This window comes from Cyrtonyx montezumae, unplaced genomic scaffold (assembly GCF_038088225.1).
Source record: "Cyrtonyx montezumae isolate F1298 unplaced genomic scaffold, pur_monq_1.0 scaffold_30, whole genome shotgun sequence".
Lineage (NCBI taxonomy): Eukaryota > Metazoa > Chordata > Aves > Galliformes > Odontophoridae > Cyrtonyx > Cyrtonyx montezumae.
The window spans coordinates 13,917,145-13,922,655 of NW_027072035.1; positions in this window are offsets into that span (position 1 = coordinate 13,917,145).

A 5,511-nucleotide genomic window follows, 5' to 3' on the forward strand; every position below is an offset into this window, starting at 1 on the left:
GGTTAGAAGAAGCTTATTTTTCATTTCCTTACAGAGCATTTAATTTTAATTGTAAAGACTGTCAAGTGTCCCAAGTACTACCGTGCGTTAGAACGGCAGCCAGATGATCTATCATGTGAAAGATTATCTTGATTTACTGCAAGGCATAAAGCGGTGTGGTGAACCCTGAGAAAAAATGAAGCACCTATCTGAAAAGTAATTTTAAGGAAAAAATTATGTGTGACATATGCATGTTCTTCTGCTGAAGCTTATTAAATTTAGACTGTTAGATATCCTGGTAGAAAGATTCTTTCTTATTTTCTCAAACATTCAGCTTTATCACCTTCCTCCCTTACATTTCCATTTTCTTTTCATTTATGAAAAGTTTAGATCTTTGGAATAAGGAAAGATTAGAGAGAGAATGAAAATGAATGCCTGTGTGTGTGTGCATACATATACAGGGAGAGAACTTGTACTTGTCATCTGTGAGCTACATAGGTCAGCAAGACTGTACACTACAGGAGACACTTATTAAGAAAAATGTGTCAGGCAAAAGTAGTATAAAAATCATCATAGGTTTTGATTGTTTAAATCTGGCCTCAGTTGTTACTGAAATGTGATTTATTTTCTTGTGCTTCAAAGCAATCTTTAAAAATTATTAACAATCATTCTACATTTCTCATTCTGAAAGTAATGAAAACATACAATTCCACGCAATCGTGATTTTTTTTCCTGTTGCTTTCTTTCTTTATTTCAGTTATTTTCTTTTACATGTATTTCACCAATAAAAAAACAAAAAACCTTTAACTCAAAAAAGTATGCATATGCTTCATTGTGTATCATTGTTTTTGTGCTACCTACAATAGCTCAGAAACAAAATGTTAATCAAGATAAAAACCTTCTTATTCTCTGACCAAACTTTCCCCATTCTCTACAGAAAAGCAGCATTGCTGAAGTCTCATTTTTTAACAAAACGAAATATAGTATTCTTCTTTGCCTTAGTAGAGTATGCTAAATATCTTTGGTAGTGCATGTAAAATTCACTGATTGTTATTAAAGGTTCATCTTATTTCTGAGAATGCTGTTTATTAAAATACATTATTAGATGGAATCAAGGTTACTTTCTTTTTAATATACAAGATTGAATAATCTTTCAGAAAGTTCTCTGCATGCATCCTCTGAACAAGAATATGATGACAGCAAAAATAGGCCAGCGAAGAAAGAAAAGGGTTTGGAGAGGCTGTGTTTATTGTTCAATAAATCACAGTCACTATAAGTGACCTGCTGACTTCAAGTTCTTTAGGTCAAGGAACCCTTTGCTGTTCTGCAACTTCACCTCTTTGTTGAGCTTCTTAATCAAAAGTGTAAAGCCAGAAAGAACATCGAACAATCAAGAGCTGGATGATTGGATTGGTTATTTTAAATGACTACATCTTTGGCTGTGACAGATTTGAGGATAGATTGCATCTTCTCATCCTCACTAAGTAGGCTGAATAGGTTGAGCTTTTTGTGGAAAACAACTCCCTAACCCCTTGAGGGAAAAAAAAGCAAAAAACCCCATAAAACAAATGAAGCTATCACTCCAAAATATACACTATCCAGTACTTTAATAACCAATTAATTTGCTACATATATAAAAGCTTAAAATAAAGTTAAAAATATTAATCCAGTACAGTGATTTCTCTACTTTACCATAACAACAATGAATAATGGTAATTTAGTACTATTATGATAATTTTTAATTTAAAATATGGATAGTGTGGTGTATTACTAAAGCCAGTACACTGATTCAACATGGTTATTTGTATTAGTTCTTGTGATTTTACCTCATCTGTTAGGGAGATATTCCAAGGTGAGCTAGAGACAAAACCAAACAAGCAGTACGAAGAGTGAAGATTTACCACATGTAAACAATACTTCAGATTTCTCTTCCACAGTATCTGGTGTTTATGGTTTATTTGAAAGTAAACATCACAGGAGAAAGACAATGAGGCAGGTAAAAAATAATTCAGAAAATAATGTCTGGTTCTTTACCACATGGTTGTTTAACTACTGGTCTGTTGGTACAAAGTGGGCAGCTCTTCCCTTGGTGTGTTGGAAGTGGATCTGTGAAGTTTTACCACTCAAGAAAATGAATCTGCCTCAGGATTTAGCAAACAAACAACTGTCATACTTAAGCTACTGGTGAAAAGGGTGTTCTGCATGCAGGAAAATTCTAAACTAGATAGGCAGTGGAAAACCAAAGAGAGAGAAGGGAAAATCTACACATGGTTTCAGGCTCTTCCACTGTCTATAACAGGACTTGTTAATACATATGGGAAACTGAACAATGCTGTACCTACTGGACTTGAGGCGAATTGAGACCATATGACCATGCAAGACTGAAAGAGATATATGATCTTTGTAGCCACAATAAAAAGTAAAAGCGTAATTTAAAAATCAACATAATTATTAGAAAGATTACACAGAAAAATCATTTTCTAAAACCCAGGAAGAGCTGTGACTGGGAGAATGCAAATGTCAGAATTACTTTTCTAGTCATTAGTCCTTGGCAGAGATCTTCTCTCAAATGCTGAGGGACAAGGAGTCACACATAGACATTTTTTTTCTTAAAGAAGTCATGGAAGAAAATTCCAAATTTATTTTGTTTTCCCAGCATATTTTTGTGATTGTGATTTTCTGTGGAGTTTTGAGTTTGTTTTGAACTTCGAGCAAGCTCTCTGCTTTTCTGGAGAATAAATTCTGAGAGGTAAAAATGAAGAATGAACTTTACTGAAAATGTGCACTTGGGAGAAGATCTTTCTCTGGGACCTCAAACATTAGCACAAAGCAAACAATTGCTAGTAAGATGACGGGCAGATAAAAGGTTCCTCTACCTCCGTCAGAGCTCAAAACTTCTCAGATTTACTTATCCCTCATTAAAGAACAGTGAAACCTCCTTGCTTTCATTAGCTCATTAAATTAAAAGCAAGTTAAGCAATCTAATAGCAATGAGTTAGATACTGCTTTTAGTTATATCTCTTCACTGAATATACGTCTTCCTCACACAAGCAATTTCAAAAACTGAGAGACAGGAGCTACACAGTCTTATCACTGACTGATCATACAATTCTGCAGCATTTCATTGTGTTGAATTATTGTGCAGTATTACAGTTTTAATGCATATTATCCCATTTCTTGAAGATCTTGTGTATTACCAGAAGAAATTGCTTTTTAAACTGTAAGGGAAAGTGAAGAAAGACACAGGCAGACTGACAGATGGACATTGCAAGCATGGCTCAGTATATGCATGTAGTTGTGCTTTTTTAACCTGATGAAAAGGGTTTTTTTTTGTTTTTTGTTTTTTGTTTGTTTGTTTGTCTGTTTTGTTTTTAATATGAAACTTCCAGTTTACTGGCTATCTAATTACACTGTATGCCATGGGGAAAAAAAATTAAAAATATTACCCTCATAAAAAGTTAAAAAAGGAAATTCTAAATAGCTTCCAGAAGAGAATTTGATCACTAACAGTGTGTGTGCTGTAGGCCAAAATGTTCTTGGCTTTCTAAAAAACAAATATTCCAGGTTAAAGTCTCTGCTTGACTATTATACTTCTATTCATTCTATTGAGGCTGAGATTATAGAGAAAAAAAAAAAGACTTTTTTTTGTTTGTGCCAGCACAAACAAATACATATTCTTTCTTTAGTCATTTGTAAGCTTACTTGGAGAAACTCTAGAGATTGGGAAAATGGTTGAATACAGTAGTGTGAGAGAGGGGAAGAGGAAAATGAAGATAAAAATGAAATAGATAAAAGGATGAGAGCCAAGACAGGAGGAGAATAAAGACTGGAAAAAGTTTGAATCTATTGAGAAGTACTGGTATGGATGATCTGCTTTGGTTGTTGGATGAAGATGTCTGTGGCAAACCAGGAGAGATCCAGGTATGGCTACAAAACATGGCCTAGGATTCATTAATGTGTTCTTCCAAGAACTGACTGTGGCAGTTGTGCTAGTTATGTTGCCCGTAACTAAAATATATATAAATATTTTTTTAAAATATTGAAGTTACGTCAATGTAATCTTCTAAAGTGAGAACTACTGAATGTATGTGAGGATTTTGATCTTTTTCTGTGATAGACCATCTTTCCCACTGTGTGTGTTTGGATGGGTTCCAGTCATGATTGGAGATCAAGTCTTCCAGAGCACTGATTTATTCTTGGCATTTAGGTACGTGTTGTTTGACCAGTTATCTATGGCATTTTCAGTTGTTTTTACATGTATGAAAATGATTCAGAGTTAGAGCAAGGAAGCTGGTCAGGAAATAATCTCAGGATGGCCATCAGGAAATACTGAGGAGAAAAACAAAAACTCTCTTCAGTGCACTGACTTCTACAGATCTTCATTGTTGCACATTAATTGCTGTTCTCTTTGACAACACAGTACGTTACACTAGTCCCACCACCTCTATTCCTCATACTGTCCACCTGCTCCAAAAGGATCCCTACTGCCATGGAAGAAGAATTGGTCAGGTTATCTGCCAAATGTTTTGCTGACTTTACCAGTATGAAAAGAAGAAAGTCTAAGGTACTTGGTGCCAACATTGGTGTGTTGCCAGTTCAAATATATCTTGGATTTGTGATACTTAGATCTGTGCTTGATTTAACCTGCAGATGCTTACTGATGCCAGAGAAGATACTTAAATAATGTGTCTATGACTTGTAAGCTGCTGATTTCTATGTATTTGCTCAGGAGAAATTGTCCACCTTGGTTACAAAAAAGCCCCAACAATGTGCAATCAAAACCAATTTTGCCTTGTTCTTCTAATTTCCATGTTGCACTTTAATACTGTGTATAATCCTTCCCTAAATCTCAGTGAACGTTCACAGCGACAAAAGTGAGAAAGTACCAGACTCCCAGCCCTCAGTCCAAATGAAAATGTTCAGTTAAGGACTTAAAAGAAAAATATTAGCAGACCTGAGCCTCACCCCTTCTAAATCATCCACCAGAAGAGTTGCAAGAAGGTGGACCCCAGGACACTTCTATATCACCGATTGGGCCAACAGCCAAAGGACTTCTCTACTGCCATCCCCTCAGACATTTGTGTCTCATTAGCTCATGACAGATTACACAGGCTTGGCAATATAATCTCATATAGCGTGACTCAATACAATTTTGTGTTATAAAGAATTTTCCTTGCATGTTTAGAAGCTTGCCTTGGATGATTGACTATCTCTGCTACTTGCAAACCAGCAGGCAGTCCGCTGGCCAATTTACCTGAGTATTTTCTCAAGTACAGTAGTTTTGTGCAATTACTCTACTGTGGTGGTTCTGGTGCTTATGTAAAAGGTCATATAGCATGAAAAATGACAGAAACTGACATATTTTTCATGGACTCAAGTGGTATTTTTTCAAGTGGAACAAGGGGTGACTTAGTGAACTATAATCACTGTTTTTTGACATAAACAATGGCAGTGAAATCATGTTACAAAAAGCACTGAAGGTCCCTTGCAGTGAGCAAAGCTGGTGGTTTTAGTTTTGGTTTTAGAATTATT